Below are 19169 nucleotides of genomic sequence, written 5' to 3' on the forward strand. Positions count from 1 at the left end.
AGTCAGCTACCCTCCTTTGGAAGCAATAACTTGAACATTTCCTGCAGTTGGACATGCATGCACAGCTATCGGAATGAGTACGTAGTTATTCCAACATCTCAACAGTCAGAAGTCTTTACTTTGAAACAAATTGTTGTTTGGATCATTGACCATGTTCAAATGTTGGAAAAATGCATTGTCTCAAGATCTTCTGGAAAATCCCATCTTGATAATCTTGTCAATGTATTTTTCTATTATTTGTACCAATGTGTTGCACTCCTGAGTTAGCAAAGCACGTGCATATCACGGTGCTGCCTACAACATGCTTCATAGTTGGGATCAGCTTTTGAAGTTTACGTGCTGTGCTATTTATCATCCCTGCTGTTGAGTTTTCTTCCCAAACAATTCAACTTAAGTTTTTGCCAGTATTGTAGTGGAACTTAATGGGTGGTTTACTTAGGCTGCAGGTCTTAATGCACAATTCAGATTTTTTTTTTTTTGCCACATGTTTTTTTGGCGTGCCCGTTCACACTGCCTTTGTCCATTGAGCCTGTTCAAGTATTACACATGCGCACTAATTCGCAGTCTGACACGGGCTGGGCAAACTGACCCGCATGTGCAGAAGCATAAAAACAAATAACTACGCACTGTGCGTACATACTAAGCCTTATGTGTGTGTGGCAGTTTGCCCCGACTCGGTCTTGTAAGCAATACTGAGATATTGCTCATTTAGCGCACAGTAAGAAACCGAGCATTATCGGGCTTATCGTTTTCTTCATTTTATTTTTTGATGACGGTGGTCAAGCCCGTCTCCTGCGTAGTAAAAGCTAGGCGCAAACGCTAATGAACAGCTATATCGCCGCCCTCTTGCGTGCCGCTCTTGCTCTTTTGCTGAGGTAATCGCTGCATGAATGAGTGATGCTCCAAAAATACAACACATTTCAGGTTTACATTTACGTACATGGTTCCTTCTTGGGTTTGTCTCTATTCTAACAATGTCACATTTCCGTGTGAAAACGATGTCATGCCAGGCCCTAGAGGGCAGTGCAGTGGCGCTTTATTTATTTATTTTTTTTCTTTCCTCAAGTTTTATTTTGCAGTTTTATTCACGTTTTTTTTTCTGTACATTTAATTTTTCTCTTTCTTGTACACTTGCTGTTCTTTACAAGTTGAAATTATTGTATATCATTGCTTGCCAATAAAAATAAAGGCCATTCCGCAATACAATTGTTGCATCTTGGTGTCTTGAGAAAAATGTACATTTAAGAGTAGCTTTACTAAGCCATACTTTTTACTTGTGTTGATTTGTGAAGAAAAAAACGCTACTCTTACTCCGCTACTTTGGGCTACGCAAGAGTCGTTACATTTTTCCTCTTTATTCCACATGTTATATTTACATATATATATATTTTTTGCTAGCAATGCCAAGAGTAGCTCTACCAATTTAATCAATGAGACGTCGCAACAATAATCACTCCAATGCACCAATCAGACGCTAGCTTGCTGTTATATGATCACACCAGCCTGTCCAATCACGTGGTGTCTTTAAAGCACCATAAAAAATGAAGTATTTGACATAGAGCGCTGCCCTCAACATGACTCGAAAGCGCGGATTTAAACCTCTCTCCCAGTTTTAATTTGGCACCGACTGACCACGAAAAAAAACGGTGTGTGATCCTTTTAATTTCATAATAGTAACTACAGTATTCACTATTCAAACAAAGAACTATTTTCTCCCCTAGAGGGCACCCATGATCTTTGGATGAATAATGCTTTCTGTCTTTTTTTTTCCTCGCCAGATTTCAATGATTTTTTTTCTGTATTACTTTGGCTTAATGTGGTTATGTTATGGGTTTTTGTACAGTATCATTGTAACATCAGTTCATACAGATAAGTTTGTGCTGACACAAAAAACATACCATTGTTTGAAAAAAAAAAAAAAAAAAAAAAAGCAGTTACTCACAATGTTACTCATTACTTGAGAATTATTTTCATTGGATACTTTTTTATTTGTACTTGAGTACTGTAATTTTTTTGACTATAAGGCGCACCTGACCATAAGCAGCCACCAGAGAAATTTGACACAAAAATGGCATTTGTTCATAGAAAAGCCACATTGGACTATAAGCCACAGGTGTCCTCACTGTATTATGGGATATTTACACCATAAGATATTAACTAGTAACACTTTATTTGACAGGGGCATCATAAGACTTTTATAAGACCAAATGAACCCCCATTAAACTTTGAGCCAATTGGCTGCAAAGCTTCATTGCTTCAAGAAGCTTAAATTGGCCATCAGTGCTCCCTTGAGGGAGACAGTCAACCTCTGCTGCCACCTGCTGTCAACACTGTTGTCGTCCAACATGCCTCATGGCATGCATTGCGGCGCAACAGACAAAATTCATGTTCTGTGCTAATTATTTCTTCAATTACTGTTCCGGGTGTTTCATTAATTGCTAGTTGTGGTATCTGGTAACACTTTATTTGACAGTGGCGCCATAAGACCATCGTAATTATGAGATGACACTGCCATTAGCGTTAATAAATGCTTATGACAGATATCATTTTGTGTCATCCAGCAATTTATCTCACTTTTGATTGGATGTAAAAGATCTGAGCTTGATATAAATGGAGTTAGTGACATATTCTGCCGGATGACACTTAACAACATCTGTCATATGTCATGTCATAATTATGATGGTCTTATGGCAGTTTTATGACACCGCTGTCAAATAAAGTGTTACCTATTAACCCAATATATCAACAAATAAGCCACACTGGACTATAAGCCACAGGATTCAAAATAAGAGGAAAAAGTAGGGGCTTATAGTCCGAAAATTACGGTGCATTTTTTTGAATGACTACTTTTACTTGAGTAATATTTTGAAGTAAAGCTACTCTTGACATAAGCCGATTTTAAGGGGGCAGAGGGGCCAGGCCCCCCCTGGTGGCTGAAATGTGTCATTGCATGAAATTGACTTTCCTATATGTATATATATATATACATATATATATAAGTTGTAAAGCAATAAAAATGCAACAAAAATGAATTAAATGAACAAAAAAATATATTTCTATAACGGGTCAAAATTATTTTTTGAACATATCATGTGACTAGCACATTAGACGGTCATTTGCTTTGATATAATTAATAAAAATTAAAAAAAAAATAGGGGAGGGCAATTTTATTTTTAAAATGTTTTTTTTTTTTTTTTTTTTGTTTTTGTTTTTTTGATTGAAGCAATATTTTTTGGGATTGAATGATTTAGACACAAATGTCCTACCCGTTATATGGCCCAAAACACAAAAAGGATTGCTTCAATCAAAGAAATTTTTTTCAATGAAAAATTAAGTGTTCAAATGCAAATTTTTCAATCTCAAATATTTTTTCGCATTTAAAAACATTTTCTATGATTTTAATTGTTCTTTTTTGATTGAAGTGATTTTTCTTTTTGAAAATATTTTAATTTAATTTTTTAAGCAACTTTTTTTTTTTTTTTTTTAATTTGAATAATAAAGACAAAAACGTCCTAGCCAAAATGTGGCCCCCAAACACAAATCAACATTACTTCAATCAAAAAAGTTGCTTCAATCAAAAAAAAAAAAAAAAAAAAAAAAAATCAATCAAAGAAAAATAGCTTTCACGTGTATTGTTTTGAGTTTCAAATTTATTTTTGCATTCAAAACATTTTTTTATTAATGCAACTTTTTTTGATTGGAAATATATATTTTGATTGAATCAACTTTTTTTTTTTTTTTTATTGAAGCAACTCTTTTTTAGGATTGAATAATAAAGACACAAATCTACCTCCATATGGCTCCGCCCAGTGGATATTATTTTTGACTGAGGTAACTACATTGGCACGAAACCGGCGGGCGTACCATATTCAATGGATGACAATCTTGGCGAAAAATATAGCAGCAGGATATAGAATTGCCCTCAAGAATGATGGGAAAGAAAAAAACGTTCATTGTCAACCTATTATTATAAATATTCTTGTAAGTTAATTTTATTGCTGACACTGCGTTTCGGGGTCATCAGCATGTTGTGCCCCCCGCCCCAAAAGTCAAACTCCGCCTCTGATGTCTCTTGAGTAAATACCCACCTCTAACAATACCTTTAGAGATTATTTTTGTACAATTTTAAGACGTTATAACATTTATATATACCCCTGACCTTAATAGATGCTGGGGCGTGACCTTTGTTTGTATTGTATTAGTAAGGAAACTTTAGTCTTTTGATTTTGATGATTAGATTGCATGATCAATAGGTTATTTTAGTTATGATTTTTAAAACAATTATTTTTTCATTTTAGTATTTTTTGTTTAAGCATTTAGTTCAACGAATGATGTCATTAAAGTAGCAAATGGCCAATGACAGGTAATTGGCGTGTGTTGGAAAGACTGATGCCATAGGAAAATTAACAGCGACATCTAGCGGTTAATAGGGAGAACAACATCATGAGCAGATTTTTCTTTTGGAACAATTTTAGGGACTCCAAACATTTGAACAATAAGGTAATGTAAGCATGGAAGCTGCATTTTCACAGTAAACGCGCAATTTTTTGACTCCAAACACATTAACAGCGTAATATAACACAAAGACGTCGTCATTAATCCATGAATTGCATTTTCCCGTTACAACAAGTCTTTGTAAATCCTCTTTCAACTCATGTAAAACAGTGAACAAAGCCAAACAATGAGTTGTGTCTGAATAGCGTGAAAACAAATAAGTCAAACAGATGACTTCCTGTCAGAGGCCAACATCCCTTCAAAATCCTCATGCAACCCTCGCGGAACACAAACACAGAAACTTACAGCCGCAACAACCGTGCACCCTTCCTCATTGTGTTCACATGCACCTCACTCATATTCTTCCTGTTTATGAGCCACGTCTGCTAAGAGAAGCAACACCCAGTAGCGTGTGCGTTCTTCTGTCACCCAGGCAAGAGTGAAGGGGCCACTGGATGGCACTGAGCAGGAGACCCTTCTCGACTTGGAGGCTTTGGAATTCTTTTGACGACCTTGCACAGGATGGACGCTGGACACTAGATTGGCAGGTAAGATGCAGAAAGTCACTGTTTTATTTAGAATGGCACTAGGATGTGTTTACTATGTGCACCATGTCTTAGGGTAAACAGTGCATTATATTTTTAAGACATGAGCTTGTGTTGTTACAAGAGACAAAATCCACTCTGTACAGTAGTAGTAGAACGTTCCTACTGGCTATAATATGAATCCCTAATAAGGCAAGTGACTATTTCTAGTAATTAACTTGGGTCACAAAGGGCACAATATTAACATTTGGAATACAGGTGTACATAGGCAGAGTTTGACTTTGGGGGCAGGGGGGCACAACATGTTGATGACCCCAAAACGCAGTGTCAGCAATAAAATTAACTTACAAGAATATTTATAATAATAAGTTGAAAATTAGCGTTATTTTGTTTCCCATCATTCTTGAGGGGAATTCTAAATCAGGCTGCTTAAGACAGCTATAGTTTTCGCCAAGGTCGTCGTCCATTGAATATGGTAAACCCGCCAGTGTCGTGCCAATGTAGTTACCCCTGTCAAAAATTGTATCCCCTGCGCGGAGCCATATGGAGGTAGATTTGTGTCTTCATTATTCGATCAAAATATGTGTTTGAATTAGGGCTGTCAAACGATTAAAATTTTTAATGGAGTTAATCACAGGTTAAAAATTAATTAATCGTAATTAATCGCAATTCAAACCATCTATAAAATACGCCATATTTTTCTTTAAATTATTGTTGGAATGAAAAGATAAGTCACAAGACGGATATATACATTCAACATACTGTACATATGTATTGTATTTGTTTATTATAACAATATATCAACAAGATGGCATTAACATTATTAACATTTTGTTAAAGCGATCCACGGATAGAAAGACTTGTAGTTCTTAAAAGATAAATGTTAGTACAAGTTAAAGAAATGTTATATTGTAATTAAATATTGTAATATTTTCAATCAAAAAATAAACTAGTAGCTCGCCATTGTTGATGTCAATAATTACACAATGCTCATGGTGCTGAAACCCATAAAATCAGTTGCATCCAAGCGGCAGCAGAGGGCGACAAAACACCAAAAAACACAAGTAACTAGTGGACATGACACTGTGCTGCCATTTTAATCTGTTTGAGCGGGGCATGTGCGTTAAATGCGTCAAATATTTTAACGTGATTAGTTTAAAAGATTAATTACCGCCCGTTAACGCGATAATTTTGACAGCCCTAGTTTGAATGCTAAAATACATTTGAAACTAAAAAAAATGCATTTGAAAGTTATTTTTCTGCCCTGCACTTGGCTGGCAACCAGTTCAGGGTGTCCCCTGCCTACTGCCCGTAGTTAGCTGGGATAGGCTCCAGCACCTCCACGACCCTCGTGAGGAAAAGCGGCATGGAAAATGAATGACTGAATGAGCTATTTTTCTTAGAATTTTTTTTTTTTTTGATTAAAGTCTTTTTTTTTTTTTTTTTCTTCTTTTTTTAATCGAAGCAACTTTTTTGATTGAAATAATGTTTTGTGTTTGGCCCACATTCTGGCTGGGACATTTGTGTCTTTATTATTCAATCAAAAAATAAGTTGCTTTAAACAAAAAATATATATTTTGAAACGAAAAATCACTTCAATCAAAAAAAAAGAAAAATTTCAATCACAGAAAAAAGTTTTTGAATGCGAAAAAATATTTGAGACTCAAGTATTTGCATTTCAACACCTAATTTTTAATTTAAAAAGTTTGCTTTGATTGTAGCAATCCTTTTTGTTTTTAGGTCATATTATGGGTAGGACATTTGTGTCTAAATCATTCAATCTCTCAAAAAGTTGCTTCAATCCCCCAAAAATATTTTCAAACAAAGAAAAAAATCATTTGAAAAATAAAATTGCCCTCCCCTAATTTTTTTTTTTTTTAATAATATGCAAGGCAAATGACAGTCTAAGGTGCTAGTCAGATGATCTGTTCAAAAAATAATTTTGACCCATTATAAAAATATCTTTTCTTTTGTTCATTTCATTCATTTTTGTTGTTTTCTTTAATGCTTCACAACTTTTATACATATATAGGAAAATCAATTGCATGCAATGACACTTTTCGGCCACCGGGGGGGGGGGGGCCTGGCCCCATGCCCCCCCCCTTAAACTCCGCTTATGAGGTGCAACCTATAACCATGTGATGTCCTCAAACTGTATGTGGACACTAGGTTGAAATGATTATATTTAATTAGTTCTGCAACGGTTAATCGATTAACTTGAGTATTCGATTAGAAAAAAAGATTCAAATTATATGTATTTTGCTGCTTCGAGTATTTGTTTAATCAAAGTGGCGTTGTAATGGTTTGTTTTGGAAGTGTTTGCATTTAGTTTTATTGATTTGGGCAGATATTCTGCCCTCTAGTCCGCCTTATTTCATATGGCTGAATCCAGCTGCTCCCTGTTAAGACCAACATAAGCTAAGTTTTTGTTTGCGCTAATATTTTTTTTAATTGATTCGTCATTTAGTTTTTAGGTTTATTTAGCCGTTTTTGTGGGAATATGTGTCTGAACCATTTGTTAAGAGCATTGTAAAAAAATGTTCACATTTTATATCATTTAAGCTAGCGGACTTTTGCTATGTAAGTTAGCCAAATGTTCCTTTGCTGTACTTAGATCCTCATTTATTTATTTTTTTCTATACCGTTTGAGGCTCAGCTCAGGTATTTTATTTTTTAACGTTCCTTACTTGATTATTCGAACTAACTAGTCCGTCGATTAATCGACTACTAAAATAATTGATAGCTGCAGCACTATATTTTATTATTATGATTAATTAGATTTCTAAAGAATGAATAAATTAATAAAACTAACGTTTTTTTTTTTTATCTCACAGTATTTAACTAATTGGCTGCCATTGACAACAACAGATGTCCAATTCATTTATAGTGGGAGTCCTGGCTGTGTATATGCCATTGAGGGCGTTAGACATCCGATCCATTTTGACAGTGAGGTCTCTCTCAATCAAAATGGATTGGATGTCTAGTGCCTTTGTTCTGACGAATGGGTATTCCGGTCGAATTGATATCCAAAGCACTACTGAGCATGCGCACAACAGTCATGCCCCTCCATTTTATAGTGTCTTTTGACCACTAAACTCTGTAAGCAATTACGTATATGCACGAAAGACTACACTAGAATATTGATGATATTGTGAGATAATAGCGTTAGGACGTTAACGTTGTCTGATTAGCAGTAAACATGTGGGTCACCTGGGTTTTAATAGTGTTTACTGTTCAAGAAAGAATATTGGCATTATAGCAGGAGTTCTAAATATTTAATCTAATAATATATAATATATCTAAATAGACGTGTCAAAACATAAAGTACATTTGTTCAATATTAACCTGCTATCAACAGCGGGGATCTACTTCGACAAGGGATACCCATTCGTCAGAACACCTCAATGGCAGCCAATGAGCTAATTGAGTCCCTTATTAAGGGTAAAGTGCTTAGATTGTTTGTAAAAGTCTGCCTAAAATGGCACATAACAACCTCCAATAAGGCAAAACAACAGAAGTTACATAACACTTCATTAAATACAGTACTAATAAACAACCATTTGCTATCACATATTAGTCTGAGGACAGTTTAGTCTTTAATGACTGTGATATGCAGGTTTTGTAGACATGGGAGGAAGTTAGAGTTGCTCACATCTGGATTCCTCCTCCTATATACCCTCAGTTATTTGATGAACACAGTATGGAGGTCTAGGGTTCGAATCAATTTACATGATCTACTCCTGCTTCCACTTCTTTTCCCCTGAGTAATCCAACTTCCTTCCACGATGCAAACCTTCATGCTAAGGTCCACGAGGACTCTAAATTGCCCATAAGTCTGGATGTGATTATACCTGTAGCTGTCCATATGTGCATCTGACTAGAAAAAGAACATAATAAGGAGGTTAACAAAATATGTAGTATTTGATCGTTTATAACTAATAACATGAGTCAACAAAATAATTGATTATTTGCAAAATATGACTATGTTAATGTTATTTTATACATGAGATCTTTACCAAATAACACATTTACGTCAAGAACGGTGTACAGTCAGCAGTTTTTAAAGGGTTATGACACACTGTACTGTGATGTTTGTCAGATGAAGACACTCTTCCCGTTTAGTCGCAGGAAAGGAATCATCCTTTTTTCTTAGAAGTTGCTTCAACTTTGACACAAGCTGTTGAGACATAGAACAAAGGCAGTGCTGGTAGTAGCGTACAACTTGTGTGGAATGGGGACACTTGTTGACGAATGCTGACGTGTAAATAAATGTATTGGGACTCCGGCTATAACACCAGAAGGAAGTGTAAAATGAGATGATATGGTGTCACCCCCAACCCCGATCTAAGGGTTACATTAGTTTGTTCTCCCCCAAGAATGTCTTTATTGAACCTGTCTTTATGAAGTATTTTACCAAGCTGAACACAAACTATTGTACAAAACGTTATTTGGGGAAGTTTTTTAGCAGTACTTTATATTCAAATGGGTTGAAATTATTGTGCTGGTGCAGAAAATTAGCATCCTGTTTGTCATCAGTGTAGCAGCATTTACACTGAAATGTGTGTCAATTGACTGTGTGTGAACCGTGTGCACTATGCATTCCATCTGTGATCATTCTTCATCATCCTTTACTATATTTTTAATCGAGTACCATAGTGTGAAAGTGGTTAGCTAGTGCAGCTGCCTCTCGGTTTTAAGCTTTGGGTACTACCACCTTTGAAAATACTATTATTATTCATAGGTGTGAACATGAGAACGAATGTGTTTGTATGCGTTCTGTACAAGGGAGAAGCTCCACTATCGGGAAATGAATACCTGGAGTTTTTTTTTTTTTTTTTTTTTTTAAACCATGCAGTAACAGAGATTGCCACTGGAAGCTGGTTTCAAAACAGCAATCGCCCATATAATCCAGTTCTATTTTTATTTTTTTTATTTTTATTTATTTTTATTTATTTATTTTGGTCAAAATAAAGCTTTTTAAAGCCTGGTTCAAACTTATGAGGACACTAATGCTTCATGACAGTTATGCAGGGAATGATTTTTTTTTTTTTTTTTAATCTACCACCATTATAAAATCAGAAAGGGGATGGGCTATAGTCAGGGCTTATTTTACACATTGAATTCACATTTTAAATTATTTGCTCGTCATTGCAAACTTCAGCTTTTTAGGTCAAGTGCACGTAAATGTTTGCTTAACCTAGGCAAATGTTGCCTAGACGCAAACACCTGTTTTTACATACAGTAATTTTGGTGGGATGAATTCAAGTATGACGTTAGATTTTGTACTACAACTTCTAGTTTTTGTTGTTGTTGTTATTTTGAAAAAAACATGATTTACATTTTTGTGAAAAGCAAAATTATTGCAAAGCAATATTTTAAACAACGTGGGTATTTAGATGGCAATTATAAGATAGCACATACAGTGGTATGAAAAAGTATCTGAACTTTTTGGAATTACATTTCTGCATAAAATATCAAATGTGATCTGGTCTTTGTCAAATTCGTCACATTTCTGCATAAAATATCAAATGTGATCTGGTCTTTGTCAAAATCACACAGACGAAAAAACAGTTTCTGCTTGAGCTAAAACCACCCAAACATTTATAGGTTTTCATATTTTAATGTGGATAATATGCAAACAATGACAGAAGGGGAAAAAATAAGTAAGTGAACCATCACATTTAATATTTTGTGCCCCCATCACCCCCACCCCCTCCTCTTTGACAGCAGTAACTTCAACCAGTCACTTCTTGTAGCTGCAGATCAGTCTGGCACATCGATCAGGACTAAACTTGGCCCATTCTTCTCTACAAAACTGTTGTAGTTCAGTCAGATTCCTGGAATGTCTAGCATGAATCGCTGTCTTTATGTCATGCCACAGCATCTCAATGGGGTTCAAGTCTGGACTTTGACTTGGCCACTCCAGAACGTGTATTTTGTTCTTCTGAAACCATTCTGAAGTTGATTTACTTCTGTTGTTTGGATCATTGTCTTGTTGCAGCATCCATCCTCATTTTAGCTTCAACTGTCTCACAGACAGCCTCAGGTTTTCCTGAAAAATCATCCTGATAAACTTTTGAAATCCCTCTTCTATTAATGATTGCAAGTTGGCCAGGCCCTGAGGCAGTAAAATAGCCCCAAATCATGATGCTCCCTCCCCCGTGCTTCACAGTAGGGATAAGGTTTTGATGTTGGTGAGCTCCATACATTACGTTGTGTGTTACTCCCAAACAACTCAAGTTTGGTTTCATCAATCCACAAAATATTTTGCCAAAACGTCTGTGGCGTGTCCAAGGGCCTTTTTGCGAACATTAAACGAGCAACAATGATTTTTTTTTTAAACAGCCGTGGCTTCGTCCGTGGAGTCCTCCCATGAACACCATTCTTGTCCATAGTTTTACATAAAGTTGATGTGCGCGGGGAGATATTGGACTGTGCCAGTCATTTCTATAAGTCTTTAGCACACATGCTAGGGTTCTTTTTTACCACTCTGAGTATTCTGCGTTGAAGTCTTGGCGTCATCTTTGGTGGACGGCCACTCCTTGGAAGAGAAGCAACAGTTCCAAACGCTTTCCATTTGTAGACAACTTCTCTGACTGTCGATTGATGAACATCCAGACTTTGAGAGATGGTTTTGCATCCTTTCCCAGTTTTATACAAAACAATAATCCTTGATTGCAGGTCTTCAGACAGCTCTTTTGACGGAGCCGTGATGCACATCAGACAATGCTTCTCATCAAGACATTTCTTACCAGGTGTGTGTTTAATAGTGGGCAGGGCACGTTTAAACCACTCATCAGTGATTGGGCAAACACCTGACTTAAAATGCTTGGTAAAAATTGGTTTCAATTGCTGTTTAGGTCTCCTCAGGCAGAGGGTTCCCCTACTTATTTTTCCCCCTTCTGTCATTGTTTGCATGCTATCCTCATTAAAATATGAAAACTTATAAATGTTTGGGGGGTTTTAGTTAAAACAGACACTGTATTTTCATCTGTGTGATTTTGACAAAGGTAAGATCACATTTGATGGTCATTTTATGCAGAAATGTGAGAAATTCCAAAAGGTTCAGATACTTTTTCATACCACTGTAAATAAGCAGGTAGTGAGCCAATAAATTCACTTCTAATCTTGAATTAGTGTGATAAACTTTAGCCGATAAAGATATAGCTTACTGTTAAGGTTACAGGTTCTCAAAGGGTGTTTGGAATTTTTTTATTCCACTAATTGAGAACACTAAATTTTGAATGTTGCTATCCTGGGGCGCTTTCACACAAGCACTTTTTGGTCCGTTGTAAACGTTCTCGGTTCGCTTTAAGCGCACCCTGCTTCCCTTGTAAATGCAACCGGAGCAGGGTGCGCTTTTGTTACTTTATGTGCAGCATCACAGCTCCACGCAGGCTGTGACGCTACACGCAGGGCAATCTTGGAAGCAGAAGTACAGCATGCACGCTATTCAAAATCAGAAATGGCAAGATGACAGACGATTAACCCTAGCCAAATGTTGTGCTGCGCTAAGCAGTTTCATTCATTCCTGGCCGAAACAGGCAGAGCCTCTTGGGGCGGCCGTTTCGTGAGTCTCATTCTCCTTGAAGTTGCGACAATTTGACAGTCCAAACAGTCGTGACGAAAGTGAGAGCGATTGCACGCCTGCGTGACTTGAGGTACCATAGGTTTGCATTTCCTGGTTTCATTTTCCGTTACGCATTTTTATATACTACAGTTCGCTCAGCATAGAGTCAGGAGGGAGCGACCCCACCGCTGACCGAGCGGTGACTTAATTTATGCTACATTACATTATATTTCTAGGAGAGAGGCATTTCCTTTTCTATTTGTCCAATTAATGAGTGTGCCTTTCATCCATGTGATGCTACTCAGAAAGTTCGGTTGGCGCAGTGGGAAATTGAACCTTTTCAACAAGTCATTTGCTAATGTTGTTGCAAGGTAACTCTCCAACCGGCCCTGGTTCCCTTGGTCTAATGTGAAAGTGCCCTAAGATTGCAACACAACATACAGTACCTGTGTGACTACAAATCTTAGATTTTAGTGTGTAACACTCATGCACCCTCTGGAAAAAAATATTTAACATTTTTAGATGTACCATGTACACATTTGTTGTGTTAATCAGACGAACACACAATTGCTCAAAAATTTGTGCTGTCATCGACCGAAAAAACCTGAGCGTTCACATATCCCAAATAAATGAGCATGAGTGGAAACGTGGCACTCTTTTATGCCCATAAAAGGGGGACGTTGGTAGCATATAGAAGCCGGTTAATGCTATTCAGTGTTGAGACCAAGTGTTTGTCCACTGGTTCTTGTTCACTTTGTGAACCGCAGGACAGAGACATGTACAAGTTATATTTGGCTGCACTGTTAGGTTTTATGGTGCAACATTGTGTGCGCAGGTACTATAGACACTTGTGACAGTGCCCAAATACCCAGCCACAGTTTGGTAACAGTCTGACCTTGAAACACTCATTGATAAAAAGTTGCCTTTGTTTCAAAATCAGCAGCTCAATCGACTCCATCCATTATTCGTGTACGTTTACGTCAAGGGCGTAGGTTTGCATAGGAACGGTACGGACATAACACTACCAACCTTTCAGGATCCTCAAATTGTCCCCACCAACTTTCAGGCAACCTTACTTGTATTGTATAATGTTCAGTTATGTAGGTAATTTAGATTGTCTTTTTTATGTTTCAGGGATAGAATTGACCCTACTATTATTAAGTGACATATTTACATTGTTTTCAGACTGACATTTACCCCTTTTCACTTGCTGAATGTGCCGGACACGTTATTATTTTATTTAACCTCATATGCACGTTTGATTGGCTGTTGACATGCCCCACACCCACACGCACACCCACACAGCCCGACAAAAAAACAACATGTCGACAACATGCCGCCTCCTCCGACCCTTTTGAAGAGGATGGATATTAGAAGTTTTTTTCGGCCAGCAGCAGCTACCCGGATAGCAGACCGACGTTGAAAAGATGTTGGATCAACATTCCGCTGTCAATCTTATATCGTTGAATCAACGTCACTTTTGCACCCTCAATTAATGTTGTTTCAACGTTGAAATCCTTCCAAAATCTAAACATTATTTCGATTATTAATAATATCGGAACAACGCTGAACCAATGTTATGTTTTCGACCAAAACGCCCGCTCAGCCACAATTCAGTGACTTTTCAATCATATTTCCCGGTCAATCATAAATCAACTATTTGTCAACATTAGTTCATCAACTATAAACCAATGTTAACCCAACCATCGGCTGACATACCATAGAACAACGTTGTTTCAACGTCACTTGACGTCGAAAATTTCGATGTCAACCATACTGATGATTTTGATGGAAAATCAATGTTTATTCAATGTCGGTCTGCTATCTGGGTACTGTAAGGAATGTAAAAGACATCAGTGTTAGGGACATGGGAAACACATCACTAATTTTGCTACTGAAAGTCCGACCTGCATCAGAGTTAGCATAACATTACACTGTGTGAACATGCCAACCTGCAAAACTCGAGTGGGAAGCTGCTTAAAGAGAAATGTCCTGTGTGTGTTTTCTGCTGTTTACGTTATGAGTTTTTCTCAGTTATATATGTTAATTTAGACAGACAATGTTGAGTGGTCTAAAGACAAATGTTTATTTTTTTGTATTCCTGGTCACTTAAGAGATTATTAATAGGTTTGTATTTATTGTGTATGTTGAATTTGCTCATGAAATCCAGAAATGTCTTCTGGAAGTTTTCAAAAATGTTTCTTCAGTAGTTTTTGAAAACAAAGGTTAGAATCATACGGTGTATCACCTGAACCAATACACATGAAAGTTAGTATAAGTCACAACAGATTTATTTTGCATCGATCATTTTGCCTATCAATTAATTAGGTTCATATTCATGAGAAATGTAGCCCTGACCCCTGTTCACCGAATCTGTTTGGGTTTAAAATTGTCCCTCCCAAAGCAAAAAATGTACATGGAGGTTATGCTGTTATATCGTCCCTACCAATGGTTAGACCAAACCTACGCCCTTGGTTTACGTCTTTCGCTCTCTTGGGCCACAAGAGATCCTGTTCCTAACCAGAACTTTAGTGAATAGAGCACTCGACGTGAATGGATACCAGCCTCAATCAATCAGTGTCAGGTGTAAATGGAAGCAGGGGGGCACACACACTGTACTCCCACAATGTCATTCACACCATGGAGTGTGGCTGTCCTTCCCTCCTTCTTCTCCTTTGGTCTGTGGGAGTAGACATGAGGGTTGGATCACACCGCAACAATGGGGAGGCACCTGCTTCCTCAGCTCAACATGGGAAGTAGCACTTCCCGTCAGGAAGCAGTTGGTAATGGGATCGTCAGATGCGAGGAGATGGAGGAGCAAGTGGGTAGGGGTGAGAAAGTCACGCAGGTGATGGTGCCATCCAGGTTAGTGTTGAAGTATTGACTGATATGGTCAAAATGAAGAGTTTGATCAAATTCACCCAAGTCATGTAAGACTAGAGTTAAACCTTGTGCCAAAATGCATACGGGGTCTGAAGAGACATTAAAAATATTAGAAGATTAGGTAAATTTACAATCGAGTATTAGCTTTTAGATATACATTTTTGCATCATATTTTACTACAATCTCAGAATGGTGTACTGTAGAGAATCTTTGTGTATAGCTACAGTTGCGAGTAAAAAAAGTGGAAGTGACCTTGTTGACACCGAAGACATCCTCTTATGTAAGGCTCTCATACTCATCGCAGATTTGCAACATTTTATGGAAATAAAACATAAAAATATAAAACCCACTTGTGTTAAATTGTGGAAATAGGCAAATAATTAATTTTGTTCTACTCCATGCTATGTAATACTTGCCTATTACAAGCAGCAAGCAAGACACACTAGAGATGACATCAGCGCAATCTGCTTGGTCTCTAACTTTTTGGGGAATTGCCTGGCCATCATTGCAACATGTTTTTTCCACCTACATCTCATTACAGATCTTAAAGAAAAAGTCCCAGTGTTTTGAAACTCACACGTGTTTTTGTTTTCAGATTGTAAATTCATACTCATTTTTGAAGCACTCATATGAATAGGTTAAGCAAGAAATATTAATAAGAAAATAGGGTTGAAAGAGACTCACTAAAAAATAATAGTAAGTGATGCTTTTAAATTGTGTTGTATAATATTTGTATTTCCATTTTCTGCTTTACCGAACACTTCCATTACTTGAGTTTAATTGATAAAGGATTATGTTTGTTTGTTTTTTTTCTAATGTTTAACGCTCTTCAACATTCAGGGATATTCATGTCCCTTGGTTTTCGGGGTGGCAAATGTACCCCAACCCCTGGATACACAGTGTCTGGACCAAAATTTTAACCAGAGGTGGTGTTAAATTAGAAGTATAATAATAGTCCAACTTAACCGTAACTTTGGTCAGAAAGCATAGGTTCACATATGACATCTTGGAAAAAGTCATAAATAAAAGTTAAGTAAAAAGCTAAAAATATGCAGTGTAAATCTCTGAACTGAGGTCTCACTCCACAGTACATTCATATATCTGGCATTTAGTTTTTTTTAAAGATGCACGATAATATCGGTTACCGATAATTATCGGCCGATAATGGCAATTATGACATCACACCGATAATAGATATTTTAAAAAATTCAACCGATAATGCAATCCGATAATTCTATACTTTATTTAGCCTTCAATTGTGTGCAACCGACACAGTTTTGTCGAATTCTGGGCCAGCGCCCAAACCCCTCCTAAAGGTATTTTTTGTGCAATTAAGTCATTAATTTGTTAGCATTATGGATCTTAATTAATATACAATGATTCAAAGTTGGACTTTACTACTTGCTCACATTTGATATGGAAAAAGTAGCGATAAATTGTATTTTTGCACAGTAACATTTCGTCTTTTTTATAATTTAAATTTGTATATATGTACATCTTTTCAATAGAGTTATCGGCTTGACATTATCGGTTATCTGTTGGAAGGAGGAGGTGATTATTGGTTATCGGTATCGGTTGAAAAATGCATTATCGTGCATCACTAGTTTTTTTGTATGTGACTTTTGAGGTTGTTTTTTTTTTCCCCCACAACAAGTAGCAGGTAGGGTAGAAATTATTTTCTTTCAATTATGTGGCGTAGGGGATTTTTTTGTTTACACTGCGAGAAATGAAAACCAGATGCATGTGTTGTTGCTCACTCTGTGGGCTCTTGGTTGACTTCATTCTGAAACCAAGCTGTTCGAAATCTGTTTAACCACCTTGAATTGGAGCGAAAAATATTTTGAACTGAAAAAGGAAATTATGTGTATCCACTTTGTCTTTTTAGAATTGAGGAAAAGGTCTGTAATTTTGTGTTTTGCGACCTGAGAAGTACCCAGCTGTGCATAAACTCAAAAAATGGAACATGTTTAAAAAGAAATATCCCCTTTACAATAAAGGAAGTACTTAGTACTTCTCCATTTGGATTACACACAATGTGCTAGGTGTTCCTAGCCTACATGGTGCCCTGGGCGACAAGACGCTTTGCCCCAACAACCCCCCCCCAAAAAAACAGTCGCAAAAAAACAACAATGGTTGACCCGTAAAACACAGCGCATGAAGTATACTGAGCACAACCTAACAACCGAAGTATACTGAGCACAACCTAACAACCAAAACACAGTGTATGCTAAGAATGTAGCATTTATTAACACTTTGAGACAGTTGAAATTGCACAACAATAAATGTGCAAGAGAATATTAATTTAACGTCACAAACATTGTTAAAATATTTTAGCAATAGTAAAGAAAGTTTGGATGATTCTACTTGTGACTAGTTGCCTCTGATATGTTAACCACAACAGGGGCTCCGCTTAGAGAGAACAGGAGACGAAATACTTTTTTGGGCTTATGTGCAGGTGTGCATACCTGTACACACATTTAGCATCTGGTGAATAACATGCAGAATATAGTCAACATTCACAAACCCTGTAATGTGTTTAGCTTATTAAACATTCAACTACATCATTTTAACTATAAACCAACCACAGTGAACATTTGCATGTTAGTTCCCTTCAAATCACTACATTGACTGCTCACATTATTTTTGATATGATGCTAATAGTCGTAGTCGATTGAAAAAAAAAACAAGCTAACAACTTCGAAATTACGAGTGTGAACAATTAGAAAAAAAGAAAAGACACAAAAATACTTTTTACATTTTTTTATTTATTTATTATTTATTTATTGTTGTCATCATCGGTATCATTGACAGTTACAAGATGTGATATGATTAACCCAACGGAAAAAAACGAAAAAAAACAAGGGCTGACGGAAGAAGCATATGCTTATCAAGTCCCGTCCCCTTCAACTAAGGACGCATAATCAATTAGAGGTGTCCCGACTAGTCGACGTTGTCGACGTCATCGATGACGTAAATGCGTCGACGGGCAAAACATACCGTCGACGGGTAATGACGGGTTAAAAAAAAAAAAAAAATCACATGCGGATAAAGTTTAGAATTGCGGGCGCTGGCAATGCAAGCGGTTGTTACTTGCACCTCCAAGGGGGCCGCTGTTATTTTAATGTGACCGGCATTGTCAGATTGAGCAAAGAGGAAGAAAGTGGGCGAGCGAGAGAGAGGGAGCGAGATCGGTGAGTTGAGAAAGTGCGCAGGTAGCGCAGGTGGCATCCCCCACGTTTTTGTTTTGGTCAATAAAAGTATCCATAAAGAGCCATCCGACGCCTCTCTGTGTTTTTATGCATGCCGCCGCCTTCCTGAGGAGGAAATCGGACGAACCGACGACAACGAGCCAAGTGAATCGCAGGTTCACTCCTCACTACGGCCAGGAGTTGAAAACACCGCCAATTACCAAAACGGGCAGAATTGGTAACACATGAAAGCGGCATGAAGCTAAAAAAGCGGACCAGAATAGCCAGAGCTTGGAATCATTTCAAGGAAAATATGGAGGGTGCCACTGTGTGTACTCTTTGCTAAGCTGAGCTCGCGTACCACAGTGGCACGTCAGCTATGAACGAACACTTGAAACGCGGTCACCCAAGTGTAATTTTCAAAGACAACAAACAACAAGCTAGCGGATTGTAAGTCGATACAACTTTCTCATGATTTTTTTCTAGATG

At 37.2% G+C, this 19169-nt stretch overlaps 1 protein-coding gene across 5 annotated transcripts in view; it reads left to right on the forward strand.

Annotated features, from left to right (window-relative positions):
- pik3r5 (phosphoinositide-3-kinase, regulatory subunit 5) overlaps nucleotides 1-19169 on the forward strand; it is a 133523-nt gene that overhangs the window by 80673 nt on the left and 33681 nt on the right. For 4 of the 5 annotated variants that reach the window (XM_057843582.1, XM_057843586.1, XM_057843584.1 and 1 more), the window contains one exon: nucleotides 4928-5042. The gene's annotated coding sequence lies outside the window, so the exon portion shown is untranslated. Of the gene's footprint in view, nucleotides 1-4778; nucleotides 5043-19169 lie in introns of those variants that run through there. The other variant, XM_057843583.1, reaches the window with a different exon arrangement.

The sequence above is a fragment of the Corythoichthys intestinalis genome, chromosome 8, assembly GCF_030265065.1.
Source record: "Corythoichthys intestinalis isolate RoL2023-P3 chromosome 8, ASM3026506v1, whole genome shotgun sequence".
NCBI lineage: Eukaryota > Metazoa > Chordata > Actinopteri > Syngnathiformes > Syngnathidae > Corythoichthys > Corythoichthys intestinalis.